This window comes from Carettochelys insculpta, chromosome 2 (assembly GCF_033958435.1).
Source record: "Carettochelys insculpta isolate YL-2023 chromosome 2, ASM3395843v1, whole genome shotgun sequence".
Classification (NCBI taxonomy): domain Eukaryota; kingdom Metazoa; phylum Chordata; order Testudines; family Carettochelyidae; genus Carettochelys; species Carettochelys insculpta.
The window spans coordinates 48,195,459-48,208,211 of NC_134138.1; the positions used below are offsets into that span (position 1 = coordinate 48,195,459).

At 43.9% G+C, this 12,753-nt stretch overlaps 1 protein-coding gene across 1 annotated transcript in view; it reads left to right on the forward strand.

The window, feature by feature from the left end:
• Nucleotides 1-12,753, forward strand: part of RAD54B (RAD54 homolog B) — a 128,332-nt gene that overhangs the window by 44,760 nt on the left and 70,819 nt on the right. The window lies entirely within an intron of this gene.

The following is a 12,753-nucleotide window of genomic DNA, read 5'->3' on the forward strand; positions in this document are numbered from 1 at the left end:
GAGAGAACAGCAGCAATGCAGTATGGAGGCTTCTCCTTCCTCTGACTGCTTCCACTCACAACTTTTTAGATCAACTGCTTTCTCTACCCACAGAGTGTATTGCCATGGGGGAGGGGGAACAATGTTTTGCCTCAGTGGATAAAGTAAGACTTGCTACTGCTCATCAGTCTCGTAGGCTCCTCGGGATACCTTTGTAACCACAAGTGTGACTAATAACATGGTCTAAAGACTACAGGATTGTATAGGTATAACTGAGGGCTTAACTTGAGCCTAAAGAACCTTCATTTGTGGTGCTTTTGTGAGAAATGGTGGAAAAAACAGCCATGGTGAGTTATTGGAGTTGGGGGATGAGGAGAGAGGGAGAGGAAACAAATCTTTTACTTGCAACCTGAGTAAATTGGAAATTGAAATCTGAGGTTCAATGAATATTGAAGTCCACAATTTTTTCCCCCGTGGCACTTTAGGGTAGAGCAGCACTTGAAGGTCATAGCTACGCAATCACTTTTGTTGGTAAAACTTATGTTGCTCAGAGGTGTGAAAAAATACCTCTGGGTGACATAAGTTTGGTCAACAAAAGTACGCTATGTTATCCGCAAAGCTTTTCCTGCAAACTTAGCTGGCACCTCTTATTTAGGCGGTTTTATTATGTTGATAGAAGAGAGCTCGTGTGGAACAGTTACATTAGTGATCTTACAATGGCACAGCTGAATTGGTACAAATATTCTCCTGTAAGTTTTAGTGTAAATGTGGTGTAAGATGAGACCCTAAAGAACCTTCCCTCCATTGTGCCTTTGTGTTCCTCAAAGGTGTTAACCTCTCAATATCTAGCCTTGATTTTAGTATATACCTTGACCAACTCCAGCATTCTTCAATTTCAGGAAATTGATATGTCCTGTAGAGCAAAGGCCATGTCCACAGGACATCCGTTTCTCTGGCCTGCCAGACTCAAAACTTCTTTAAACAAAAAATTCTTCCTGTTGCACTTCGAAGAGGTGGCTTCTAAGGAATGGGAACCATTTTCAGTGCCTTTCTTATAGCACGGAAATACCTGGCTTGGCCCGAGTATCTAGATTCTAGTTGTCCAGTGTTATGGGGTAGATGCCAAGTTGTCGTAGATGTGGTCTCATTTTCAACAGAATCCAGGAGGAGATCACCTTGGTCTTGTGGTGTTTCAGTTACTGTCTTGATTGCTACTCGCTGTGTACTGCTTGCCAGTAGGGATGTACAATCCTATTTACATTTAACTCTTTCATATCCGGCAGCCCTGGGACCATGAGGTTGTCGGATATTCAGATATTCTGGATAATAGAGAGGTATATCTAGCAATGCGTAACACTAAAGAAAAACAAGATTAGATATTAAGAAACAAAAATGTATGCAGAATACTTTATTTACCAACAATAATATTATTGTACACTGTAAACTTATACTGTATTTGCTGTATTTATTTGTATTTTACTTTCACTGCACTGTACTTGTGGAAGATGTAACTAAAATTTGCTTATGGTTAAACGCTAGCAATTTGAGAGTTCTGGGTAACAGAATGTTGGCTATGAAAGAGTTTACTGTAATTATGTAATTGGTTAAATGTTAGGTTTAACCCATCAAACAATTAAATGGGGGGATGGCAGACGGAGTGGGCCCCCTGCTGCAGATAAGGGATTCTCTGGCTAGGCTGGAGAATGTCCAGGGACCAGAGCTGCTCTGGCCAGGCTGGCGTGTCCCCGCCTGCTGTGCTGCTGCAGGTGGGGTGTGGGGGGATGGCACTCCACTGCAGCTGGAGCAGCCCCCATCAACAGTTGTCCTCCAGCCCTGACTCTTGGACTTCGGCATCTTTCATTTTCTACAGCATGGTCCTTCTTTTCTGCCCCTTCAATATAATGTTTCAGCTTTAAGTTGTATCTACATTGCATATCCCTGGCAGAGGCATCTAGGGTATGTCTAGCTCCATGCCTCAGTGAAAAGCATGCTGTTTTCATGCTGTGGTCGGTAGCTATATGAGGCAGTGAAAAGCTTTTGGCAAGGGGAATGCAGTGGGGAGCCAATGGAATCTTTCTCTGTGGCAGCAGAATATTCTGGCAGCTTCCCAGTTTTCCTGTCATAGGGAGCTGCCAGAGCCTTTTCCCACTGTCTTCTGTTTCTGTAGCCTTTCCATGCTGCTAGAGTCTTCTGCACCTGCCTATCCACTGCAAGAAAAGACTCTGACAGTGGAGAGGCATCAGGACATTTCACTGTTAAAACCAGCAGTACAGATGCAGGGGGCACTGCTTGAGCATGTGGAGAGCAGAGTAGGGTATGCACCATAAAGTTTTGGCATGTCTTTAGGCACCCAAACAGTTCCTTGCTATCTGGAATGTTGTTTATACCCATTCTAGGAGGGGCATGAAGCCATTGTACTCTACACACTGGCATAAGGAGTGTGTGGTGTAGATATAACCTTAGGTAGTTCTTCAGGACCTGCAGAACTTCTCTATACAAGTGCACAGCCATAGTGCACTAACACGTATGAACAGGTAGGATGGAAAACCACAGCACCATGGTTCTGTCCTGCTCCCTAGCCAGTCTCTGTACCTTTGCAATGCCTCTGTCCCTGCCTCAGAAAAGTATGGTGATAGCAAGGATGAGTGAAGCCTTTGTTCTCATGGGGTCCCCAGCAGTTTACTGGTGTGCTTCCAGCCAGATAACCATGCTAAACAACTCCTGGTAAGAGCTGCAATCCCTCTTTGGACAGATCTATTCATTTGTTGAGATTGGGCAAGGAACTGTGATATTGTTCCCCTCCTCTCCTCTTGACTTGGGAGTTATGAGAAAAATAAGACATGTCAGAAATGATATTATTGCCTCCTATGTGGCTCTTCATCTTTCAGCACAGGAGCATCTGCAAGTTCTCATCTATAATAATGCCCTTCAGCTGGAGCATCTGTTCCAAAGCCAAGTCAGTTTTCCCAGCTCATGTCATCTATCCTTGACACCCTAGAAGTTAGAAGAAGATGGTATTTCTTATTTGATCTTCATCTGTAGGATTTTTAGTAAATGTAGCTTGGGGGAATTTCCTCCAGGAGGATGAACTGGACTTAAATTTGAACGTGCAGATTAGGACATCCATGTTTCCTTCTGATTTAGGGTTTTCTATAGAGCCACAGTAGTTGATGACGCCTTCACCTGTTGGGTATATGAGAGAGGGATGGATTGTGCTTCCTGAACCCTATCCTGTACTTTCTATCTGGAGGCTGCAAGTTTTAATTTCCTGCAGTTGCTGCAGTATGCAGACCATTCAGGTAAGGGAGGTTGGTTCCCATCTTAATTTGAAGAGACTGTGCTGCATCCTGCAGCTGCCAAAAGTACTTGCCTGTTAGTTCTCAGCTATTTGTCATTAGTCTGTAAAGAGTCTTTAAGTATCCCCTTTGAAACTGAGTAGAATCTCTGAAACTATCTTCTCTAAAAGAGCATTTCTAGCTGCTGTTGAATCTCTTGCAATAGTGAGTGAAATTATTTGATTATCTCCCTAGTTTCCCTTTGTGTTTTCTCCCTGGGTGGATTGTCACATCAAATATTACAGAAGCTCTTAAAAATAAATTGAGAGCTGTAACAAATATAAGGCCATCTTCTATTACCCAGGAGGCACAAGGATGTATGTATGAAATTTCATCCTCATGTCAGAAGTGTCGCTGTTCTTGGGTAATGGTAATATTTTGGGCTTGGAAGGTTTTTTGCTGCTTCTCCCTAACAAGGCAGCCATTTAGTTTCATCTACGACTATCAGATGAGTCTTCTTCTGCACACATTTGTGTTTTACAGATAAGTTCTGTGATAATGTAGCTTCCTACAATTGTTGATGAGAGCTCTTGCCATGTAAAATGGGAGAAGTGGGATGTACTATAGGGCAATGAAGGATTGCTTTCAAGCAATCCTGTTCGCCATAGTTCTCTCTTCTCTTTTCCTTCATTCCTCACCTTCTCACAGGAGGTGTTGCAAATTGTTTTCTTTCATCTGTGTTGCTGTTTTCCTATGGAAGCATCCGTGGGGCTAGAATCTAGGTCAGTGAAGTCTGGGGCAACTGGCAGTCCTGCAGACCTACATCCAAGGCCTCCTGTGGAGATTAGGTGCTGCAGGAAGTGTTGCCCAAAGGGGTCAGAGCAGCAGCTCTTTGTGGTCCTCGGAATGTTGGGATCTTTGGGACAAAAAAGCAGTGTTTTGAAGAAAGTTGCTATCTAGTATTTCCATTGAGGTCCAGGAGAGTCCTCATAGTCTCATGGATACTGTGAGCTCAGTAGGATCTTCTAGATTGGCTCTTCCTATCAGTGAGATTATTCTGAAGGCTACAAGATCCGTGCAGCAAATGCCATCCTCTCCACTTCCAACAGCTAAGAGATCTAGGAGAAGGTGCCACGTCTTTTTTTTTCTCAAGGTTATGAATGTTTTTGTACAATTCCTTGTCAGCAGTAAATGAAAGCATGCCAAGAACAGTCTTCTTCTACCTCAAAGGACAAAGATACAAAGGGGCTAGCCCTTTTTGATGGAAAGACTTATTCCACAACTGTCCTACAACTTTGTAAATGTAACTGGTAACCCTTACTGGCCATGTATGACTTCTTTCTATGGGACAATATGCTGAAGTTCTCAGACAAATTGCCATAGAATGTACAGCAGGAATTCCAGACCCTCTTAGAGAAGTGAGAGCTCGTGGCTCAGACTGTCCCACTGTCTGGAATTGCTCAAAACTGTGAGTGGCTACCTTGAGAGGGGCTGTCAGAAAACAACAGAAAATGTCCCAAACTGGTGATATGTTCTACAGTTAGATTACACCAAGCCAGAAAAAAAATGTGAATTCTTGGATCACTTTACCAGTCTTTGGCCTTGTCTATGCTATGGTGCGTCATCGATCCGCTTCAGCTATGCTATTTGTGTAGCTGAAGTTGACATGCTTACAGCTGTGTCTTGTGTGCTGTAAGATCATCAGAAGCACTTCTCCCATCAATGCTGGCTGTGCTTCTCATTTTGGTGGAGTACCGATGTCCATGGGAGTGAGCTTGGATTGATTTATTGTGTCTACATCAGATGTGATAAATTGACAGCCAGTGGATTGATCGTAGCAACGTTGATCCCTTGTTTTACATACCCCTATGGTGGAGTCACAGACAGTCCCCTTATGCTCTCCAGCATAAAAGTCCAAAAATGAAACCAGCATAAAAGTCCAAAAATGAAACCACATCAAATTCCTCCCAGTCCCAAAAGGCTGGTTATTTACCTCAGATCAATTATAATGCTAGATATTACACGAAAGAGACGCTGATAACTGATTCTGTGGGAAATTAAAGAATTATTAATTATTGAGAGGGTAAACCAGGTAAAATATATGTACCAATGAGTCAGTCTATAACTCCAAAAGGTAGCAGAGATGCACTGATCTGCCAATTTCATAAATCTCCCAGGGCTACCCAGAATAACTGGGGATCTCTACCTTCCCATTCTTTTATTCTGTCCTGTTCAGAGGTAAAGTATTTTTCTTTGAATCTATTTTTGAAGTCCTGTCACACACAAAGGAGTTTTAAAGTTTTTCTACCCATGGGGGCTTTTCTTTTGACAATGGTGGGTAGGAATGCACTTTGTCTTTGGATCTCAGTTCATTGCCACAATTGCCATTTGTTTTGGAATTAGCATCTTTTCTGATAAAGACCTTCATTTGCAGTCCCCAAAAGTCTCGGATGTCTGTGTTACTTAATTACAGGGATATTTAAAAGGTAGATATTTTCTGCTTCATTATAACAGGAACAGATCATTGAAAACAGTGCAAGTAACATTCTGGTAGTTTTCCTGAAGTTCAAACATCTGACTACACGCTTAAATATGTAATGTTTTAATCTATAACAACGCACAAACTTACTGTCCTGGGGTTCTGACACCTGGTTTGCTAGCATTACAAAGATGTTGCTGCAGACTTGCTGAGACAGGGCGGTTGTGGCAGTCAGAACCAAGTTATTTGCAACAACACTGAATGGATGTTCTTGGCTTCGGTTGTGAGTCCTTCCGCCAGGAGGAGGTCGATTGAGGCTTCAAATAGAAGTCAGTCTCTCAAAATCTGATCCTCCACTTTTGAGTGCTTGCTCATGTCCATTCTATGTCAGGTATGTGTGCACCATGTGTCCCCTGGCCAGAGATCTTCCCTCCTCCACCCCACTGCTCCTGTGGTATCAATAGGGCTAGCACTAGCATCCCCTGGACCTTTCACTTAGGCACCAGTTTAAGGGGTGCCACTGACACTGCAACCTCCCGGTTCCATTTCTACTGCTTGTGACAATTACTGGTACAATCTTCTCTTGTTTGCATTTGCAAGCTTTCTCCAGTGGTAGCTGAACTGTTTTAGAATGAGTTAGTTAGCAACTTATATAGTAGTCCCATTATGGAACAACATGGCAGAGACAAGGCAGTGCCCACTCACCTGTATTCAAACCATCTGCTGCCCATATTAAGCGCCTGCTGGAGACTGATTCCTGTTGGAGCTGCCTAAAGTGCCTTGGGGATGTTCACATCAAGAAAAAGTGCAAAATTTGTCAGGCCATCAGGCCACACACCCAGAAGAATAGGGATATTCATCTAAATGCCCTGCTTACAAATAACACAATTAGATTGGCCTTGGAACTAGGCTGGTTGGACTCAGCACTGAGCATGTTAGCTCTGGTGTGCAGCTCTCCTCCAGGACTGTACCACCCTTAGCACTTTACTACGTCTGTGGCACAAAAGGCACACCTAATAGTGTGTTTCCCCATGCCCAGGAGAGACGAGGGGCAGAGTTGATGAGTCCTTTCCACTGTGAGGGAGTGGTGTGTGTGTGTGTGTGTGTGTGTGTGAGAGAGAGAGAGAGAGAGAGAGAGAGAGAGTCAGGCTCCATGTGTCTGTGACAAAATGGAGGAGCTCACAGCGGCTAAGGATGACCCCCTGGGGCTGTAACCTAAGCTGGCAGGTAACACCTCTGTCCCTGAACAAAGGGCAGGGAGGAGCCAAGCTGGGTTTTGAATCAGGAGGTGGCAGTTGGTACTTGTTCTGTCTGTGGCGTGAGAGTCACTTCTGCCTGCAGGTGGGATGCAGTGCTTGGGGACCCCAGAACCCCATGACACCCACAAAGACACTGAACTGTGGTGCTCACTCCACCTGTGGCACCGAACTGGCCCAGTACCCACCCCCAACTGGGAGTTACCATGGTACATTGCACTTGAGAGCTTCCTCCGTGCCAGAAGCCTTCCAAGTGGGAAGAGCACTTAATGTCCTTGCTGGTGCCTCCCACACCCTAGGACCACCTGCCTGCCTCTGTAGAACCAAAAGCAAGCAGATTCAGAAGGAAGCCAGCAAGAAGGAGGAACTGAAGGGGCAACAGGTTGGCAGAGGCCCTCTATTCCGTGCCATAAAGGAGCGACTCCAGGCAGTGCCCAGGCTGACCCTACAGATGAGAAGAATCTGGGTGTTTGTGCATGAGATGGACACACCTGATTCTAATGGACATGCACGCTTCTCAAAGAATAGCAATTGAGAGAACGTAAGTAACCATTTTTTATAAAAAGTAGGTAACTGTCTTCAGTGCTTCTAACCCCTTTATAAACCAGGACAAATCGATATTCTTCTTAGTTCAGCAAGTAGAATTTACGCAGACAGTTTTGGATTTTACAGCATCCCTATCACAGGCCAGATTCTGGACAGTATTAAGCATTTCCAGAGATTTCAAAGACCACCTGCTTACTACAATGAGAAATTGACTCAGACTGCTTGGACACATGGGTTATGTCTACACTAGCTCCCTACTTCGAAGGGAGCATGGTAAGTAAGGTGTTGGGAGATTTTTAATGAAGTGCTGTGCTCCACATGTGGCACTTCATTAAGCTAATTCTCCCCCGCGGCAACTCACAAGTGTCAAACTTTGAAGTGCCACCTCATGTGTAGCCACGGCTAACCTGCCAGTACTTTGAAGTGCCTTTACTCCTCAGTATCTGATCAGTAAAGGGACTTCGAAGTTGCCCAGGCACTTCGAAGTACTGGTGGGTGAGCCGCAGCTATACGTGAGCCGGCACTGCAAAGTTTAACGCTTCCAAGTTGCCATGGGGGAGAATTAGCTTAATGAAGTGCGCAGCGCTTCATTAATAATCTCCTGACACCCTACTTACCATGCTCCCTTTGAAGTGGGGAGCTAGTGTAGACACAGCCATGGTGTTCTGTATGTATATGGCTTGGGATGCGAGTGTTCATCTGAGGAAATTGCAGGGATGTTTAAAATCCTCATACTCCTCAGTTGATCATACACTGTACAGGCTGATTCAGGTACTGGCATTTGATAAGTGTTCTGAGCTTGATGAGTGATCTCTGAGCTGGAGAATCCTAAGGATTGGGCCAGTACACAAGCAACGGTCTAACAAGGTGACCCTCCTGGCCAGGTTTATAGGCTTCTGTGAAAGCAGTAATTCAAGTCTACTCAACAGTGCTGCTTTGTTGGGTATACTCGTAGCTGCCTGTTAATTCTGACAGACTGTGCCTACTCCAGTCTGTACCTGCTCATTCTCCTGCTCTACCCCTTGTCTGCTTCAGCATCTGCCTTCTCCTGATTGAACCTCTGCTGGTCACCCAGCTGTCTTGATACTCCAGGAGTGTCAGCAATCTTTGTGTGGTGGACAAACTTGGCTAATGGGTTTATGGGCATTCCCTTTGCCCCTCCCTTTCACACATCAGCTGTAGTTACAGATGCTTCTCTAGGTTGGGGAGCTCAAGTAAGAGAGTGAAGAACTCAAGGTTTGTGCATCCAACAAGATGTGGATCTCCTCATAAATGTGCAACAATTGCTGACTACCTGGAATATTGAGCTTTTTTCACTTATACTGAGACAAAATCTTCATGTCTTCATAGACAACGCTGTGGTGATATTCTCCAGGAACCCGGTAAGGAGGTGCCAGATCAAATCACCACTCTGAGGAGATGACACATCTTTGGGAGTTTTTTATCACCAGTGTAATACATCTCAAAGCCTCTGTAATAAGGGAGTTTCCGGGGAGTACTGCTGAGAGTATCCACTGAGGGCAGACTGCTTTATGGACAAGACTATTTGCAGCCCAAGATGAGGTCCACCCCTGTAAGGTACACCAAACCAGTCAGAAAAAGCATCCTGTTCACCTCACTGGCTAACAAGAAGTTTATGAGACACTCCATTTCTCCAGTATCATGACTACTCCTTATACAGATGAGAGGTTATGAAAACCAGTCTCATAAAATAAAAGGTTCTACTGATCCTAAAAGACAAGCCACATTTTCAAGTCAATTTATAACTTAAAATCTTAACCATGAAGTTTGCAGTTGCCAGTCCTTTCAAATCCAGAATCTAAAAGTTTATTTAATTTAAGAAAATTGTTAAAGGAAAAATTGTTAAAGGAAAAATACATATGCCAGTTGCAAAGTTCTTGGTGCAAGTTTGTAGCAGAGCTGCAATAAATTACTGGGTTAAGTAAACTGTCTGGAGCATGTCCGTTGTTAAGATGGGTCTTTCAGTCCCTGTTCAGACCTTCAGTAAGTGGTAAAGAGTCTCCAAGGTGAAATCAGGATTGAAGACCAAATGGAGGAATTCTTAGGGCCCTTTACCCTCAGGCATGTGGAGGGAAATCCATTGTTTTTCTGTGTAAAAGCAGAGCTTTTTTTGTGCTGGTACTTCACCTTGGCAGTCCCAGCCATGGGATTGGCTGCGGGTGAAGGGTGGAGAGCTGGCTGAGTACTGGCTCCTCTCTATTTATTTATTTATTTATTTATTTATTTATTTTAAAAAAGCATCATGTTAAAGTATATCCCAAGACGGAGTTTGAAATCACATGAGCAAGTCACCTGTTCATGCATGACTGACTTCTTTGCAGGTGGATGCTATGATCCACATTTCAGACTGAAGGTTTTGCAGGTAAATCCATTCAGTGTAGTTGTGTGCCTCCCATGCTTCATTGTCTGTTTGTTTCTGATGAGTCAGTCAACTTGAATAGCCTTTCTCTGTTTTGTCAGTGTTACTCCAGGAGCTTATATTTGAAACACAAGTACAAAGCCAATAGTCATGATACATACATGTGAACCAGAAGTTCATAAGCTTTTCATACACAGCTCATTTGGCCTACTTCGTTCAAGATTTATTGCAAACAGCATTGATTGCAACAGTGATCTGTATTTTCCTATCAGAATCCAATAATGTCTCAGCCTCCCACCATCTGCTTGGCCGATCACTTGAGCAGATCTTTCACTTGTGATCTCTGCTTCTCTCTGGCTACATTTCATGAGATTCATTTTTTGAAACCAGAGTTGCCACTTGAATGGACCTATTTGCAACTTTTGATGAGTCTTTTGTTCCAGGGCATGTCTCAGTCCAGGATTTCTGTCTGATACTTTCCTATTGTCTTGGAAGAACAAGCTGCTGCAAGCCTGTTTTCCCATTCATCTTCCCAGTATGTTATTCAAGCTCAAGCATGATCACACTTGTATGAGCCTCATAGCACTGCTGTGGCTCTGCCATCATTGCTTTTTCAGTCTTCTGAGCCTGTCTGCCAGAGTTCCTGTGACAGTGAGTCAGGTTCTCAGGGAAATCTCCAAAGACCACAGTCACCTCTTGCATTCCTATTCCACTGCTCTCCATCTGATGGTCTGGTGCTCCGTGGTTAGATGTTGGAGTATTTGGAGAATGTGCAAAAGATCTTCTCAAATTGCAGAAAACCATCTACTAGATAGTTTTCAGCTGATGTGGAAATGATTCTCCTTATGGTCAAAGCAGAAGGGAATTGTTCTTGTACCTCTTTCCAATTTTTCTGTCTCCTTGAACTATCAAGGCCTATCCATAAGTTCCATCAGAGTTTACCTGGCAGTTATTTTCATTTTCCACCTTCCAGTTCCAGGTGACTCAGTATTTTCTAATACTATGTCATTTTAAATTCTTAAAAGGGTCTTGACACGTTATATCCCCATTCCATTCCTCCCTGGGACTTAAATCTGGTACTAATAAAATTGATGGGTCTGCCTTTTGAATCAGTGTCTACCTGCTTTTTACTTTGCCTGTTTGGGAAAGCATTTATTTTGGTAACAATTGTCTCCTCAAGAAGGGTGGCAGGGTTACGAGCATCTCAGTACAGAGTGTTTACTTATGGTCACGTTCCAGACTAAAGTAATAGTAGTCTTCCACCTCTCCTGAGTCAACTACTTGTCAGCCTTCTCTAATAAGCTTCAGTCTTGTAAGGATGGGGGAGAGACTATACCTTAGGTAGGCGGTTCCCAACCTTTTCAAGATGGTGACGCATTTTAACAATTCAGTAAGACTTTGTAACCCAAGGCAGTTCAAAACTGGGAGTGGGGAGAAAGGAGAGAGAGGTTTTCCCCTGGGAAAAGTTTTTTTTTTTTTTTTTTTTTTTTTAAATAAATCTTGATTTCCCTGCCCCCAGGCTTAAACCCTCACAGCCCCAAAACACCCCTGACATACCTCACACGAGTGCTGCTGCTGCTGACCCTGCTGCTCCTTTGCCTGGCTGCGCCACCTCCTCCATGCAGCTCCCCTCAGCCCTCCTACTTCCTTCCACCACCTAAGCTGCAGGCAGTTCCCTGCCCTGCTGCACTGAAATGGGACTCAATTTAATTGGTTTAAGGGTAGGATCCCTCCTGCTAGCTGTTAAACCAATTAAATTGAGTTCCATTTCTGCATGGCAGGGCAGGAACTGGGAGCCAGAGGATTGGGCAGCAGCAGTGTCAGGAGCTGCACATGGCTGCTTAAAGAACCACATATGGCTCAGTGCTGCCCAGCTGGCGACCCTTAGAAAATCTAATGGCAACCTATTTTGGGTCCTGACCCATAGGTTGGGCATCCCTACCTTAGATATTAGAGCATCTTGGCTTTTTACTTGGACAAGGCTAGGTCATTTAGATTGTCAGCACAGCTTTTCATGTCAGCTGCAGACAGGATGAAAGGCTCTCCAGTCTTGATTCAGAGAATTTCCTTGTGGATTTTGTACTTCTATACTAGCAGTGCTGATGTGTCTCCAGCAAGCAGAATGGCAGCACACTACAAGATCTCAAGCAGCTTCCAGTTCTTTTGGCTCAGGTACATACAAAAGACATTTGTAACGCTGGATGTCAGTCGTCAGCACAGATGTTTATAACTCAACTATGCTATATCTCAGTGTATAAGATATACTGCCAAAGTTGGTCAAGTAGTCTGTCAGTCATTGCTCAGCTAAATTGTGAAACCCACCTCTGGATTGAGCTGCTTGTAGGTTACGTGAAGCAAAATGGACCTGTGCATTTACTCAAAGAAAAGAATATTTACCAAATATATCGTGTAACTGTGTTGTTGTTGTTTGAGATGTTTAGCTCATGTCCGTTCCAGGACTCCCTCTCTGTTCCCCTCCATGTCAGACTCTGTCTAATATGAAGTAAATGGGGAATGGTCAGATATAGCAGTGCTTCTTTTTTTTTTTTCTCCCCCATTGTGCGGTAGAACAAGGTGGCAATGGCAGCAAGTCTGTAGCTCCCTTGACAGGTACAGCTGATGGAAATTCTTGGACTTCAGTGCAGAGTGTGTGCACATACTTGAACTGAAATGGGCATATGGAACACATCTGTAACTGCTGTTCTTTGATAATGGATTAGTAACCATTTTTCTTCAGTGCCACCATTCCTCTGCTGTAAGAAAATGTTTACAAAAGCTACTGGCAAAGTGTCTTATCCCTTGTTAACACTGATCAACAGGCGGTGATAACCAGCTATG